The 17664-nt window shown below is 49.2% G+C and overlaps 1 long non-coding RNA gene across 2 annotated transcripts; it reads left to right on the top strand.

The window, feature by feature from the left end:
• The first annotated feature begins 602 nt into the window (after positions 1-602).
• On the top strand, positions 603-11969 carry LOC112547617 (uncharacterized). 2 transcript variants are annotated; one of them, XR_012897639.2, is made up of 5 exons: positions 603-839; positions 6930-8000; positions 8325-8426; positions 10753-11039; positions 11370-11969. It is a non-coding gene; the product is annotated as an uncharacterized LOC112547617 (long non-coding RNA). The 2 variants fall into 2 exon arrangements; XR_012897637.2 differs by having other exon boundaries at positions 6930-8426; positions 11370-11962.
• Positions 11970-17664: the final 5695 nt, after the last annotated feature.

Raw genomic sequence — 17664 nt, 5'->3', positions numbered from 1 at the left:
TTGGTGAGTTGACCTAACTCCCAGTGTGACAGCACCAGGTTGACGGAAGAATTCTGTTAACCGAGCGGCCGTCTCTCGGGGCATCGGCATAGGCGGTGTCCTCGCTGAAGTGCGAAAGTGGTGCAGCAGCTGCATCTTAAGTGTAGACAAGCCCTTCTCCCCGTATTTAAAAAGAGGCTCAACTCCTAACTGGGGTCGTTGTTCCCTGGGAAGCACTAGGTCACCTCTCACTGAATAATGCCGCTCCCTTTACATATTCAACTTGCAGATGGTATAGGCCCAGGGACAGAAATTTCCCTCAGGTGTGCTAAACATTTCAGGTGATGATTGACACGTTCTCCGTGACATTTGTATGATTATTAGTCTCTTCTCTGTGTGCTGTTCGGCGGACAGCACTGGTCATAAAAAGCAGATCGGAGCAAGTTTGGCTGGTGCCCCTGGTGAGCAGGAGAGAGAATGGGCTGATTGATGACCCCTGGCTGTTTTCTGGTGCTGCAATTGTTTTTTATGATGTCATTAGGAGGCTATAGTCACATTAAGGAATCCCTCATGACATCATAAAGGACTTGATATTTTGCTAATGTTGTTTCAGCGGAGTGAAGCTCTGGCATTTTATAGTCCTTGTGTTCCCCAAAGAGTGAGGAGTTGTCTAACTACAACCTGGAAGAAATGCAAAAATAGTCAAATGCCGACTCCAGAAGTCATGGCTGGAGAATGCTAATATGTTTGGTGCTTTCTGAGCACCTTTAGGTGGAGTACATGCCGTGTTTTTAAAAGATGCCGCCGATGAGTGTGTTTCCTGACACAGGGAAAGGGCAAAGAGCCTTTCGCGTTTACTGGTACGTAGCCAAGAAATGCAACTCACTGGGTCCTGTTTCCCATTGTTGGGAGGCATTGGGGTTATCGGCATTGGAGCCCTCTAGTGCCATGTTCCTCTCAGTTCCTGGCATAGAATTGCTACGCTGCCTGGCATAGGAGGGTAGGCAGGAAAACTCTGGAAGGGGAGGCAAAAGCTCAAGTTTCTGAATGCACGAAGAAGCAGAAAGTAGCAACATCGGTGTGCTGAAAAGCCCTGATGTTTGCAGATGCCCTGTGTACGTGGGGGGAAGGTACTGAACGTGCTGGTGGTGGCTTGCGTCATGGGGCCGACTGACTGTTATTGGAGCATGCTGCACCAAGAGCAATGTTTGGTGTGACCGCAAGGGGAGATGTGGATGCCTGCTGAGAAGGTTGCTCTACAGGGAGACGGATGGTTGCTTGGAGGGGGGCAGGGTTGGTGAGAACTGGGCTTCTTGCAGGGGCGTTCCTGTGTGGGAGTTGGTTTCCACGGAGTTCCTGGAAGATGCTCTCATTTCTCATCCTAAAGGCCCGGTCTACGGGCGATGAGGTGTTTTTCTCCAGGGCGTCAGACATTTGTGTTTTCTGAGATCCAGTCTGGGTTTCTGGCTCACTGGGGTTTGTGGTGGGGGTGGGCAGAGGTAGTTATGTCAGCGGACCCCACCTCACCAAGGCCTCTGACGCTGTAATAGCAGAACGGCAGCGCCTGCATTGCAGCCACACAAATCACCATGCCAGAGCCCCCCCGAGCGTGCTTTCGTTTCTCCCAGCGACAGTATTTGTGCTTCCGTGGAGGAGGTGGGGAAATGAAAACAGGGAATTGCCGCGCTGTGTAAAGAGCTGAGCTGGGCCACAGGCCGCTGTCCTGGGCTGCCCATGACCTCTGTAGCTACCAACGACAGGATTTCTGCTGCTGCCCGTCACTCACCGTGATACCTTCATGGTAATCAACTGCTCGGCACATTAGCACAATCTGTTCCGTTCTCATGGTGCGAACACAGCTCCAGTGATTTGCATGACGTTTCTTCGGGCCATCAGACAAGTCCCAGTGTGAAACTGTATTTCAGTAACGATGGTGTGTCTCACCCTCGCTGCTCCAGTTCTGTTGTGATAAACGGTTCCGCGGCACCTCACCTGCTCAGGTCCTTTTGAAAATCCTGCCCTTAGACTCCCAAACAGGTCTGCTGGCAGGGGCGGGCAAAGGAGGCAGCTGTCAAAGCCCCGGGCCCCTTTAAATCACCACCGGAGCCCTGCATGGCATTTCGGGCGATGCTGATGGCTGCCTCTGGACCTGCCCTTTCTGTCTGAGGCCCCGCCCCTTATGGGAGTGCAGAGTCGGGTTCTCCCCTCTCCCCCCATTGCCCAGGGACCCAGCAAATCTGTCAGCTCCTCTGCTCCCAAATCACTTCTGAAAATGGGATTTGGGCTGCTAAGTCACTTACTTTGGCAAATTTTACCCCATAACATGAAAACAGAAAACTCTTAGGTGTTCAGAGGTCACCATGTCATGTGGCCTTTCGGTTGGCACATACTCTGATTTAGTCAAGAGGGAGAATCACCCCAAATAATAAGCACATCCTGGGAATCAATGGATTTCCATGTAGATTTCAGTGCCTGGGTCTGTCTTCGTATCAGAAAAAAAAATCGGTGGAATTTAAATACATGTTCTTTGACTGATACTGTCGACAAAGCTTCTGTCGACAAAGAGCGTCTAGACTACAGCCAGTTCTGTCGACAAAGCAAGCCTCTTTTTCGCTAGAGTCTAGACACTCTCCTTTGAAAAAACACAGTGTGGATGCAATAGCACCTTTTGTTGACAGAACTCTGTCGACAAAAGGCGTTATTCCTCATAGAATGAGGTTTACCGCTGTCGACAAAACTGTCAACAGGACTCGGCGGTAGTGTATACGCAGGTATAGTTTTGTCAAGGTGGAGAGGGAGAAAAGAGGGGCTCTAATATTAGCTTGCGAAATCGATTTTTAGCCAACCTGTAACATGAGGCCTGGGGAAGTCCAGCTATTGGAAAGCAATGCTGGGTACTACTGTAGCACACTGAAGGGACCGGGTGTTTTGGCTTGCTTGGCGAATTGTAAGGAAAGGCTGTTCCTTTTTCTTGTAATTCATACGAAAATGAACTTTAAACAATGCGTGTCATGACAGACAGCCGGGGGGGGAGAGGAAAGACGAGCTAGTGAAGGAAGAGGGTGCGCTGCACGGGGCAAGAGTTAGCATCAGTCCCACTAACAGGAAACAGCTTTTTTCCCCCCCCACTGTGTTTGCTCCTCCCTGGAGAAGGTGCAAAAGAGGCTGGAGCTCCCCCACGGAGAAAGGAGAGAGAACCCGAGCTCTTGGCTGTGACAAGTAGCTCCAATCCAGGGGGGCAGGGCTGGCACTCAGACACTGCAGTGTTCTTACGGAGGGACTGTCAGAGAAAAGGTGTCAGAGAGGAGAGGAGGAGAAGGGATTCCTCATGCAGATGCCCCTCTCCCCCCACCCCCGGTCCAAGCAACTAGCCTCCCCTCATGCATACATCAGGGCTGCGTAGCCTGAAAGCTGAAAACGGTCACTCTTCTCCCCTCCTGCAATGGGAGGAGGGGGGGGCAGAGGAGAGGCATGATTAGCACTAGACAGGCAGGGCAGAGTGTGGGAGGATGGGCTGGCCACAAGGCACAGACCCGAACCTCCAAAGCCCTGGGAACCATCCGTTCATGTTCCTAAAGTGCTTTGACATCTAAAGTGCTTGGATGATTGTTGTTTTTCTTTTCGGTGCTTGTGTGGCTAAAGGCACGGAGTAACAGGGCTGCCCAGAGGATTCAGGGGGTCTGGGGCAAAGCAATTTTGGGAGCCCCTTCCTGGCACTCCCTGTCTCAGACCTCAGACTTCAGACATTCTTGTGGGGGGGTCTGGGGAAAATTGCCCCACTTGCCTCCTCCATCCCCCTTCCCCCCCCCCCCCCCCGAGCGGCCCTGCTGAGTAATCAGTACAGGCCTGCATCCAAAAGGCATTTCACCAGCTACTTTCATTCCTTTTCTTCCTCCTCCTCCTCCTCCTTGTTTCCTTTCCTCTTTTTTAGGCCTTTGGGGTCCTTTCTGTTCTCCTCTCACACACCTTCTCATCGCCACATTTTAGTCCAGTCTCCCCAATTTGTTTTATCTGGTTAGGGAAAGGCAATTTGACTGTGCTGTATCAAGATGGAAAAAATGAAGATCATGACATATAAGCCATCAGAGCATCTATTCTACACCAATCAGGGTACGTCTACACAGCAGGGCTAAAGTCAAACTGAGCTCCGCAACTGGAGCTACATCAATGGCATAGCTTAAGTCGAAAGAGCTTCCTTCGGCTTTTGGCGCTGTCTACACAACAGGAAGTCGAAGGAAGAACACTCTTCCTTCAGCTTCCCTTACTCCTCGTGAAATGGAGGTGACAGGAGTCAGAGTCAGAAGTCCTTCAGCTCGACATTATTTTGGAATAACAGCTTGTCGGGCAGACACACTCTTTGTTATTTTGGAATAACGGCAGTTATTCCGAAATGCTGCTGCTGCGTAGACGTACGCTGCCTGGTGCTAACTCATCCTTGTGGGTACATTGGAATACCTGCTTCTAAAAACTCCATTCTATGAAGCTGCTGGCTAATTCCAGTGGCCCTGCATATGGCTGGCTGTTCCTCATGCCTTCTGCAGGCTTAAGGGAATGCTTTGCTTTGCTGCTGCAGTGTTCTTGCTTTCTGGTACTGAAGAAACCAGTGTGTTGTGTGCAGGTATGCACATCCTTGTTTGGGAAGATAAGTCCACCTTGGGCGCCTCCAAATTCCACAGTGTATCATACTGATGCATGGCTCAGCTGCTAGGGGATAGAAATTAGATCAACTGATTAGCTTGGAATCTTTCCACATCCAAGGCTGTTCAGTTACTTCTTCAGTTTACTGTTCTACTTCTACTTGCCTCTTCTCTGTGTGTGTGTGAAGCTTCAATTCTGCCTTTCTCAGCCTGTGTGTTCCTCCTCCTATGCTCAAAGTTTTCAGGAAATAAATAAAACCCCACATAATCTTTGCAGCTCACTAAGCCACGTATTCCTTGCCTTTTCTTGGAAATCACTCCTTCCCCTGTTCTATGTGAGTGAGTGGGGGAGGAGAGGGAGAGGGAAGGAGAAAGAACATTAAGCAACATTAAATCAAAGATAATTATCAGCTGTCAGTCAGGGAATGGCAGAGAGCCAGGGAAGCACTCAGCGGGGACTCTGTCCGTCCATCCTTGCCTCCCTTCGTGGTTTGCAAAAAGTGCAATATTTGTCTTTAAACAACATAATTCATCATCAGAGGAATTAAAGACTATTTAGAATTGTAATAGACCACTCCATTCTGAGAATGAAAATGTCTTTTCATAGAACAGTACCTCTGGCAATACACCATTCTTTCTTCCAGCTTGCCAGTACTTGACCTTAGCCTCCAATATTGTGATACTTTTTATCTTCTCTTGTTTTCAAAGGAAACTATTCTGATCCTTTTGAAAGAATTGCCAGCACTGGTGTTATTCATGAAGTCCATGCTATGCAATTACCTGTTATTTACGGTGGATAATAATATTTAGCCAGGGCTGGCCCACAACATTTTGGCACCTGAGGTGGGGAGCTCAAATGATGCCCCCGTAACCTCTCGCTTGGGCCAAACTTTGAAAGGTCTCTTGTGCCCTCCTTCCTCCAGCACAGCACTCTCTGTGCATCTAGAGCAGAGAGAATACATCTGCACCAGCAGCAGACACAATTTTCTACACTCTGGGTCCTAGTGGTGCCCACTCACAGTCTGGCACCTAAGGTGACCGCCTCAGTTCACCTCATGGCAAGGCCGGCCCTGTATTTAGCTTTGCACAAGTGTCGGACACAGAAACAGCTAACGGGTCCAGATTCTGTTTTCACCTTTGTATTTCAGAGGGGCCTCCGAGAAGGTCCCATAGACTGGGCATCTCTCCTGCAGGAGTGGAGGAAAAGCCATAGGAATGCTCATATATATATAGTAGCCCAATGTCTGTGTCTCCGTAACACTGAAACACTGGCTGTTCCCTCTGGGCGGCGCTGTTGCCTCCCACCGTGGTGCTCAGTTGACTTCTGCACCACTCAGCCGTTTGGGGTCCGCGCTCCCTATGTGGCAAGGGGGGCAGGGCACTGATGTACACGGCCAGGGGGCTGGTCCTGGAGCCTCTGTCATGTCCTTACTGTGCTGACGTCTGGTCCAACCAGCCTGGGAGAGTTCGCAACCTGGAGCGGGCCCCAGGAGGGAGGCGCGGGCTGGAGGAGCACAAGCAGCTGCACAGCCAGCTGGAGAGAAGCGGTGCTTTTATGGGGAAAGTGCCGCTTCTCTCTAACTGCCTGCTCCATGGCTGTCTCCTGCTCAGTCCTCTAGTCGGCACCTGTGAGTGGGGGCTGGGGGCTGAGCCTGGCCAGGGGGAGGGCGGGAGAATGAGGGGAATGGGGAGATGGAGGACAACTGGGAGGCTGCAGGATCAGTGGTGGGGTGAAGGGAAATGGTGCACGGGGGCAGCTGGAGCTCATAGGCAGCCGCTCAGCCTGGCTGCCATGCGGGAGCAAGCGGCGCAAACAGCTGTTTGGGCTCTGTGCTCCCCATACAGGAGGAGGAGGAGAAGAGAAAGAGAGAGTGGGAGGCAAGAGGAGGAGGAAAAGAGAGAGTGAGAGGCAGGAGGAGGAGAAGAGAAAGAGAGACGGAGATGCAGGAGAGGGAGGAGAGCTGAGTGGGGAGGGGAGGCAGTAGGAGGAGAGGAGGGAGAGAGAGTGAGAGATGGAGCAAGAGACCAGAGGCTCAGGAGAGAAGACCGAGATAGAAAGGGAATAGGACATGGAGAAGAGACCTGAAAATCCCGTTTTATGACGGGCTAATTGGTTAGTATATATATAAGCAGCAACAAAATAATTTAAATTCTGAAATCTTCTGGGATTTTATGGTTTCCCAAAAACTCTCATAACATGTTCCAGGTACCGCATCTCGCTGGCTTTGGGCCAATGCTTTCCATTAATTTATGGGACCTGAAACAGCATGGCTGACATAGCTCGCTGTGATGTGTCTGTCATTTGTGTTTCAGATGGTGGGTCATGAAGAGGTCTCCCTAAAATTTAGGAGGCACACAGACACTGGTGCCTTCTGTCATCCAGTTCCGTGCTTTCCTGGGCTGCAGGGCTTTTCCGCTGCTAAGTCTCTGAAAACATACGTTTCAGATCATGTATCGCACAACAGAACTAGAGCAATGTCAGAGAGCACATTTCCATCAAGCCATCCTGCCTGCTTCTGTGGCTCTGGGGTTGGAAGAGGATGGTTTAGACTTCCCTGGCCTTTACAAATATGTGGGAGTTGGGGTATTCTGGGTTGGAGGCTGCTTGTACCTGCCATATTAACAGGCAATGAGGACGAGGACATGCCTGTTCATTCTCAGAGGACACCTTTTGGATTCTGCCTCCAAGAACAGGCTTGGGAATGGGCAGGCATTGGGTGTGCATGGGACGAGGGTTCACAAAGAGCACAAGCCACCTGAAAACCTGCTGGAGACAATACCCCAGGGGACAATACCTCTTGTGGACCTGTAGCCTCCTTCCTCCTGCCCCTCTGACTCAAACATCCCGGTGACTGGGATTGAGCCTGTGGCTATACAGTGACCTCTATAATGATGCATTTGTATTCATAAGAGCCTGCTGAGGTCTGCATGCAGATGCTTGTAAATGGGTTGGACCTCTGTGAAGTTGCCGCTGAGTGACACGCACAGATAATAATGACTCGGAACTTTAGAGTCTGATCCCTTGTTCCTTGCTGCAAAGACCAGAGGATCCATATTTTGCCTCCGATGTGGTAGGACCCCAGAAAACAGCTGACACTCCCTGGGAAACTCAGAGCCCCTGATCCTGCCCCTGCCCCTGTTTCCTCTCTCTCTCTCTCTCTCTCTCTCTCTCAGCGTTCGTCACTGTGGAGATTTGCCTGCAAACAACCTGAATCTATCTTCACACTAATCACTTGCTCCCGCTGCTGCCACCCTGTCTGAAGCCAGAATGCTGTGTGTGATGTCACAGTCACCTCTGTAGCAGCTAATTGTGATGCCACAAATAGATTGCGACTTCGGCTGTGGGCTAAGCAGCGGGGGACGTGAACCCTGGAGGAACGAAAGGTCTGGTTTTCATGCCATTGCACAGTGTTTTTTAAAGGAGGAGAAATACAGACAATCTCTCGGAAGGAAGCTCTGCCAGCCAAAACTGCACAGGGTCACCAGCTCTTTGCAGTTGCTGTTTATTTTTATATTGACTAACTGTGTATGTGTCGAGCTATCCCATCCTGGACGGGCCTAGAGTAGGGCCAATGGGAGGTGGCACCTGGCTGCAAGCCAAGGTCTTTCTCTGTGCACTTTGATCATAGTGACCGATCAAGCGTGTGAGTTTTGCTTTCACACACGTTCCTCCAGTTCACCTACTTACACTCTGCCTCTTATTAATAGAATTGTTAGCAGGTTCACTCCACAGCTTGTGGGGAAGGTGTGCACATGGGTGGTGCTGAAGAGAGAAAATATCTGATTACCTCTATCACCTCTTCTTCCCAGGTGAGCTTTTCTACCAAACGATAACGCAGGCAACTTCACCAAGGGCGGGATAGCACCATGTGTGGACACGCTAGAGAAAGTCTGCAGAGGGCAACCAAAATGATTAGGGAGCAGGAGCACGTGACATATGAGGAGAGGCTGAGGGATTCGCGCTTGTTTAGTCTGCAGCAGAGAAGAGTGTGGGGGGGAGGGATTTGATAACAGCTTTCAGCTACCTGAAGGGGGGTTCCAAAGAGGATGGGGAGAGGCTGTTCTCAGTGGTGGCAGATGACAGAACGAGGCACAACGAGGCAGTGGGGGAGGTCTAGGCTGGATATTAGGAAAAGCTGTTTCCCTCAGAGGCTGGTGAAGGACTAGAATAAGTTATCCAGGGAAGGGGTGGAATCTCCATCCTTAGAGGTTTTTAAGTCCCAGCTTGACAAAGCTTTGGCTGGGATGATTTAATTGGGGTTGGTCCTGCTTTTCCCAGGGGGTTGGACTCGATGACTCCTGAGGTCTCCTCCAACCCTAGGATTCTATGCGACTTTGCTGCGGGCTTGGGCCAGGGCCTGGGCTATGCTCCAGTACAGAGGGTTAGGGCTGTGCCAAGTTTTGCTACAGCAAGGAACCAAGAAGGCAGCCCTGTTCCTGAAGAAAAAGCAGGACTATGTAGCACTTTAAAGACTAACAAGATGGTTTCTTAGGTGATGAGCTTTCGTGGGTCAGACCCACTTCCTCAGAAATATAATTTATGCCATCATGTGCCGAAAGTGTCCGTCTGCTATGTACATTGGACAAACGTCTCAGACACTTCGCCAAAGGATCAATGCCCACAAAACAGATATCAGACAGGATCACAAAGAAAAAACAGTTCCTTGCCATTTCAACCAGAAAGGACATTGTCTCAACGACTTGATTACCTGCATCCTGCCTCAAAGGCCTTTTAAGAATACACTTGAAAGAGAATCCTCTGAACTGTCATTCATGCGAAAATTTGACACTTTACACTTAAGTTTGAATAAAGACGCTAATTATCTTACCCATTTCAAAGATAGCTTCCCCAATTATCACCTCTAATATCATTAGCTCACAGACATTTACCTCCCCCCACATACCTCTTCTGTTCTGAAATTTGATTTGTCCTTTTCATATGTGTTCATTTTCTTTAATTGTATCCTTTGGTATATATGGTTGTGCCAATTTTCTTCCACTATTTGATCTGAGGAAGTGGGTCTGGCCCACGAAAGCTCATCACCTAATATACCATCTTGTTAGTCTTTAAAGTGCTACATAGTCCCTGTTTCCTACACCAGACTAACACGGCTACATTTCTATCACAGTTCCTGAAGAGGCAGCATGAGCTAGGAATAGGACTCGGAAATTGGACTCTGTTCCTAGCTCTGCCCTGAGCTCAAAAGAGAAGAAACATGGTCTGCCATGAAGCTGTGCATTTTAAGATTTGGACACTCTGCATTGGACAGAAGCAGCGTGCTCCTTCTATAGCCATGCCCTCCTTCTGAGGGGAGAGGGTGTGAGCATGAGCTAAAGGCGAGACTGAGAAGTGGGGTCCACAACAGAGTCTGAGGAAATTGGGGAAGAACAGACAGCAAGGGGAGGAGGGACAGAGTCCTATAGCAGTTGGGCCTCCTTCCGACCCCAGGGTATGTCTAGACTACATGGCTCCATCGATAGAGCCATGTAAACTAGTTTACCCGACATAGTCAATGAAGTGGGGATTATAAAATAAAAATGGCCGCTGCGCTGTTCCAACAATCAGCTGATCCGGTACAATGCAGCGGTCTAGACGCAGATCAGTCGACAAAGGAATCCTTTGTCGAGTGCTCCCTTAAGCCTTGTGAAATGCTTCATTGACTATGTCGGGTAAACTAGTTTACATGGCTCCGTCGAGCCATGTAGTATAGACATACCCCCAGTGTCGTGCATCTTGGGGCAGGTCTACACTAGAAGTGCTACATCAGTGCAGCAAAAAAAACAAACCCTTTTTGCGCAAGATCGGTATGTTTCCTTTTTTGAGACATAAGGATCTTGTGCAAAAAGGGGGGTTGTGCAAAAAGGAAACGTCCACACAGCTTGTTTTTGCGCAAAAACGGATTGGCAGAAAATATGCAAATGAGATCGTGACTCATGCAAATGAGTCCCTCATTAGCATATTTTCTGCAGCAAAAACTGGCAGTGAAAACGTAGCCTGAGGCATTGGCCTTTGTGTGCCTCACAGCCACGTGTCACCAGCTATTGGAGGTGCCCCAGCCAGACACCATGTGTCGGGCTGGGGATAGGGTGGGTAGCATAGGAGTCAGTACGGCAGCTCTGTAAATGTTTTGTACAGTACTGACTAGAGTCCATGGAAGCACCGGGGCTTGAGAAGATATTGCACAATGAAGTGCTGCATGAGGAGAGATGGACACATGAGCCGATCACGCATCTGTCATTTTAATCCTGGGGGGCCGCTCAGAACCCAGATGCAGATGGAGAAACTCCTCAGACCTTCACGTATGAGTTCCCCGGGAGATGCTCTAGATGAGTGTTTCTCAAACTGTGCTCCGCAGAGACCCAGAGGCTCCGCGAGACATCTCCAGGGGCTCCGTGAGGTTGACAAACTGGAAACATCAATAGGTACAACACATACAATCAGTGGACCGCTGGGGCTCCGCATAAATGTTTACGCATGTAAAGGGCTCCAGAGCCCAAAAAGTTTGAGAACCACAGCTCTAGATGGAGTCATGGCCTCTGGCTAGCACGTCCAGAAAGTACTGGCCACTGGGTTCTGTGAGCCAGGGCATTTGGGAGCCAGACAGATGGGATGATAGGCATCCAGGTCCCGAATAGCCATGTGCCGTAAAAGGCAGGCGCTTGTCCAGACTCTCGCAAATATGAATGCCTGATTTATGGGACCCTACTCCCCTTTCTGTTTACGCCACCCTGACACATTTATCATTGATTTAGGAATTATTGTTCCCAAACTGGGCTCAGATGCCTCGTTTGCCTTGTGAGTTACGAGGCAGGAAAAATGGTGGTGTGATGACGCCTCTCTGACTGATGGCTTCACCATCTTTAATCGGATTAATTTATTGGCATTTCCAGGGGACACCTCCCCGTCGCCTCTGAACACCTAGAAGTCCCAGGTCTCCGGAGTTCTCCATTTCAGTTTCTCACTCTGTATCTACCTCCTCACTCCCAGGAGTGTTTAGAGTAGCCGTGCTAACTTTAATAACTGTAATATTGCACATTCTTAATACACCCAATTGATCCAAATTGAATTAATTTCTTGTTGGGTGTTTTTGTTTGTTTTGCGTACTCTCTTCTGACCCTGAAGTGTCTCTCTGGTGTGGAGGGGGGGAAGCAGCCTCTTTCCTCTGTGGCAGAAATGGACAACCATGTGTGTTTGTTCCCTTCACACCTCTTGCTCCAGGGAGGCCCACACTGCAGTGGGTTTTCACAGGGCTGGTTTTCCATTCCCGACTGGTTTTGAAACGATGGTTTGACTCCTTTTTCAGTGGTAATGACAGTGGGGCCCGCATTGGCCACTGTCCATTTCAGCTCTGAATTCCTGTTCTCTCCGCCACGTGGGAACTCAAGAGGGGACTTCAGGCAGGGAAAAGGGGGTTTCTGGCTTAGCATTTGCTGTTTGTCCAGATTGTCTTCGTTTGCTGCATCCTCCAGTATTCTTGGCAGCACAGACCGGAGACCCAGGCCCCCCAGCTGTCAGGAAAGACAGAGGCATAGGGGCCTGAGACTCAGAGGTGCCAAGCGCCTACGAGTCCAGAAACACTTTTGGAATGGAGAGCCCGTACCTGAGGCATCTTGGTTTACTGTTACTATGGGCTCCATCAGGACTGTTCGCGGGTGAACATTTACTAATGGCTTGTTGAATCTGGTTTCAAATGCATGAACACTGGTGAGTCCAGCCCTTTCCTTGGGAAATGATTCCAGCTCTTGACACATCTCCCTGCCAGGGACATTTTCTTGCTAGTGAGACTAAATTGGCCATTTCTTCACTTCATGTCTCTGTTTTAATTCACTAAGGGTGTGTCTAGACTACATGCTTTCGTCGATGGAGGCATGTAGATTAGACAGATCGGCATAGGGAAATGAAGCGGCAATTTAAATAATCGCAGCTTCATTTAAATTTAAATGTCTGCCCCGCTCTGCCGATCAGCTGTTTGTCAGCAGATCGGGGCAGTCTGGACGCGCCGCGGTCGACAAAGAAGCCTTTGTCGATCGGCGCAGGTATGCCTCGTGAAACCAGGTTTACCTGCACCGATCGACAAAGGTTTCCTTGTCAACCGCGGCACGGCGAGACTGCCCCGATCTCCCGACAAACAGCTGATCGGCAGAGCGGGGCAGCCATTTAAATGTAAATGAAGCGGCGATTATTTAATCGCCGCTTCATTTCCCTTTTTCGAATAAACTAATCTACTTGCCTCCATCGATGGAGGCATGTAGTTTAGACGTACCCTAAAAGAGATTAAATATTGGGGAAAATGATTTCACTGGGAGGGTGGGGAAGCACTGGAATGGGTTCCCTAGGGAGGGGGTGGAATCTCCATCCCTAGAGGTTTTTAAGTCCCGGCTTGACAAAGCCCTGGCTGGGATGATTTAGTTGGGATTGGTCCTGCTTTTCATCAGGGGGCTGGACTTGATGACTCCTGAGGTCTCTTCCAACCTTAGGATTCTATGACCTCATTCTTCAGCTTCCAGGAAGCTTCGCACCCTTCAGATATTTGCAGGCTGTCTTTTGTCATCCCATAGCCAAGAATGCATCTTTCCTTCTAGTCCCTGACCATTTCCTCTTGCTCTGCTCAGGACTCTCCACTTCCTGGGTACTCGGTGCCCGGCAGTTATTCCAGGTGCAGCTACCTACACGCAAGCTGTAGCGAGTAGCTGTCACTATCATGCCTTTTCTTACTGTAGGTCTGCCACACCACATGGCACTAAGGATGTTAAGGAGCAGCTATATGGCTAATTGTGGATTAGTCAATAAGGGGAAGCTCTCTGCCCAGCCACAGCGAGTGTGGCTCCCGGAGCCCATGTGAGGCAGATCTAGGCAGTCTGGACTCACACTGGTTCCGGGATTGCTGCGCCTCTGCATTCTAACTTTAAAATTCAGGGCTGCAGCACAGGTGGCTCCCAGAGCTTTTAAGCCGACTCCCCCCAGCACAGGCTCCTCTTCTCCCCCTCCCCACTGCCTCTCATACAGAGGCAGCAAAGGGAGGAGGGGAAGTGAGTAGTTGAGTACTCAACTATTCGTTTACATCCCTAAATGGCACTGGCCAAACCAGTGATGCTGTTGGATGGCAGAACCCCAAATAAACTTCCAGGAGCAATAAGAAAATGGAGCAGGTAGCATCAAGCATCAAGGCACCAATGGCTCCTTTCCAAACCTTACGGAAACAACTGCTAGTATTTACAGGACCAGTTGGGGAGACTGGGGCTGAGTCAGGCCTGGTCTACAGTAGGAGTATTTAGTCACATAAGGTCAATTTTCTAAACGATGTGTCCACACTACCAAGCTTGTTCTGTCAACTTGAAGGGCCTCTGAAGTGGATTTCAGGTACTCCAGCTTTTACAAGGAGTGACACAATTTCCTACCTTGCCTGGTCGAATTTACAGGAGTGTAGACACAGAGTTAGTGAAAGTCGAGGTCCTTGGCCTCCAGGAGGCATCCCACAATGCCCCACTCTGACCACTCTGGTCAGAACCTGCACTTCTACTGTTCTCCAGGTGAACAGGAAAAGTCCTGGGAAAGTTTGAATTTAATTTCCTGTGTGGTCAGTGTTGAGAGCATACCTCAGAGCAGGCAGCACACCTCAACATCACACGTGGCCATGACTTCCAATACTTCAAGTACCATGAGCTTCAGTTCCCAAGGGTGCAAAAGAGCACCAGCATGGAGTGTGCAGGAGATCTTGGACCTTCTCAAGGCGTAGGGAGAGGAATCCATTCTCCCCAAGCTCTGACCCAGCAAAAGAAATGCCAATATTTATATGAACATTACAAAGACAATGAAGGAGAAAGGATCCTCCAGGGACACCCAGCAGTGCAGAGTTCAAGTAAAGAAGCTGAGGCAGTCCTACCACAGAGCAAAGGAGGCAAACAAACAGTCTGGTGCATCGCTGCAATCATGTTGTTTCTACGACCAGCTGCCCAAACAGCTTCCTAACCATGACCATGGACACCAGCCACAGCACTCCTGGCAGCAGCGTGGAGAACAGTGTTGTGGTGAAGGGGGAAGGTGAGGAACTCCCTAATGGGGGTCAGGGGTGGATATAGGGCAGGGCGAATGGGGCAGCTGCCCCGGGCCCCGCGCTTCAAAAAGCCCCGCGCATGCGCCGTGACGCCACCACGCATGTGCATGGCATCACGGCGCATGCGCCGTGGCAAAGGGGGGGGGGCCGCGGAATTATGCTGCCTGGGGCCCCGCAAAACGGTCATCTGCCCCTGATGGGGGTGCACTACTTCAAAGTACGTCGAATTGGGGACATGGACCTTCGACTTTGCGAAATCAGGTGAACAGAAATCAACCATCATAGATTCAACCTCATCACATAGTGTAGACAAGGCCTCAGTCAACGGTAGGAGACGTTTATTTATAATTAGTGCCAGGGGACATAGATAGCTTTGCCTTTTGAGTGTTTGTACTCTCTTGTGTGTCTCTGCTGGGGAACCCAACAAAAAAAATCTGGGTGCTGATGTTAGGGGATTGTGAGATTTAAATCTCACTCTCTCGGTCCACCTCTCTGGCTATACACTTCGGAGCTAATCCTTGTTAAGGATCTGTAACTTCATTACAGCTGAGTGAAAATTGCCGACAAGTCACTTTTTTGTTGTTGCTAAATTTCACTTCCTTTTTATGTTCAACCAAATATTTCCAAGTAAATAGCAAAAATTCATTGTTCAGAATTATTCACAAAGTTTTCCACTCTGTGTTTTCCCTTCTACCTGAACAACTTTTGAATAGTTTGTGGTGACATTTAAACTTTGAAATTCACCTTATAGTGGTTCGTTACCTAAATCTTGTGGATTGTTTCTGTCTCCTGTTTGCATGATATATGCAACTCAGCAGCACGGCGTGAAATGCAAATTCTAAACATCAGTCAGGTATACAAATCAGAACTCGATGACGAGTTTTATTTTGAGTGAATTCACATATTCATGCATTCCCATTTAAAATTTGTTAGAAGCCATACTTGCAAAGCTTGACAGTCAGATGTTTACAGAAAGCAAAGGAGAGAATTGCAGATGCATTCCCATTGAAATTTACTTTCAGTAGTGGCTAAATGTTTTTCCACTATTCGCTCAGCTCTAACAATCACTGGGAATAAAGACTCTTAAGAACAGGAAAAGTGGTAGCACGTTCATCTGGATTTCATTAAGGGACAGAGGAGGAGAAGTTTAGGAGAGCAGAAATTGAAAGAAATAGATGTTCATTCCTCATCATTAACATGTTGCAATAAGTGATAACTTGTTGGAGCCAAAATGATTGAAATTCCAATTCACAATATCGGTTTCGACATAGAGAACAATCTCCCATCACCTTAACATCATCTGTCAAACGAAGCCAGCTCTGAATAACACTGCTTACAATTCTCAGCTCTTAGTCACTTTGCAATCCCACGAACCCTTACTTGTAACACAGGTGACATTAGTATTTACCCCACAGTTCCCATGCTCAATCTACCTGCTGCTTGTTTCTATCCAGCTTTCACACCCTGCTACGTCAGGAAGCCACATTAGTGCTTGTAGCTGTCTGACTTCTGTGTAGGAGCCAAGCAGTGCTGGAGTTCTGGGTTCATCTATGCTAGGAGCTGCGGCTGTGATTCCCAGCTCCAGAAGACACACAAGCTCTCACCAAGCTAGCAGGCTAAAAGGAGAAAGTAGCAGTAGCAGGATAAGTAGCTAGCCACCCTGCCAACACATCTGGGGTCTCAGGCAGCCCGGCTAGTCCCTCCTGCTGCATTGCACTATGGCAGCTTCATTCTAATTGTCATGGGGTTACCTCAAGCTACGTCTCCACTTACCAGAAGTTCGAGGCTCTGGAGATCGATTTTCCAGGGTTCGATTGAGCGGGTCTAATAAACACCTTCTAAATCAAACCCCGAGGGTGCCCCCTTTGGTGCTGTTGTGAGGAGTAAGGGAAGTCGACGGGAGCGTTTCTCATTGACCTCCCATTGTGGAGAAAGCGCCAAGCTCAGCTTAAAGTACATCGACTTTACATAGGTGGAATTACTTATCTTATGCCGACTTCCCTCTGCAGTATAGACCTGGCCTCAGTGAGAGGGAACATGAGTATGTCAACATACCCTCTGGTAAGCAGGAGTCCTCCAGCAAGAAAAAAACAAACTTCTTTAGAGGCACGAGACAGTGAGTCGCTGGCCTGACATTTAATCTTGAGTGACACGGTTTCAAATCCAATCTTCTTTCTTCTTTGTCCAGAGAGTTGCCGGACCAACTGTCCCAAGGGGCAAAGCTTTGGGAGGCAGAGGAGCTACATTATTGGAACTCAGTTGAAGTCGTGATGCTGGGTTAGCAGAGCTGCAGGCAGCTCACAGAGCTGGTATGGTTCACACTAGCAATCTGCCTCAGTCTCGCTTTCACGAGCACTGTGTTCACACACACACACACATTCCTTTTCAACAATGCAAAAGCCGTTTAGTTCTGTACTTTCAGATCCTTTCACAAGCTGTTTCTAGGTCTCTAATGCTGACGCAGCGCGCCGGAAACTTTCCAAACATTCTATCTAGCCAGCTGATACATGTGTGTCCCTCATTGCCACGATAGTGGAGTACCTCACAATCAACCCTGGCACCTCAGAGCACCCTGAGCAGTAGGGAGGCATTGTGCCCATTTTACAGATGGGGAACTGAATCACAGAGTGGATAAGTGAGGCCACTGAGTATTCTGACAACAGGCTTTGTCACGGTCATGGGGAGCAAATGGCTTGTGCTGTCCTCTATGGAGAGAATCAAGTGAGAGGTGCGTGCACTGGTGTCTCGGGGCGTGGGGGAGTCACCGGTCCCTGCACCCCCATCATCAGTCAGACGTGACTCTCAAGGTATGTCTACACTACAGAGTTTTGTCGGAAAAACAGTCATTTTTCTGACAAAACCTGAGTTACGTCCACACTGCAATCACGTGCTTCTGAAAGTAAATCGAAAGAACAGAGGGTTTTTTCCGGCTTGGTAATCCTCATTCTACAAGGAAGAAGCCTTTTTCCGAAAGAGCTCTTTCGGAGGAAGGC

Source organism: Pelodiscus sinensis, chromosome 26 (assembly GCF_052426305.1).
Source record: "Pelodiscus sinensis isolate ZL-2025 chromosome 26, ASM5242630v1, whole genome shotgun sequence".
Taxonomy (NCBI): Eukaryota; Metazoa; Chordata; order Testudines; family Trionychidae; genus Pelodiscus; species Pelodiscus sinensis.
The sequence above is the reverse complement of the archived record's forward strand: the minus strand, read 5'-3'. Positions and strand labels throughout refer to the sequence as shown.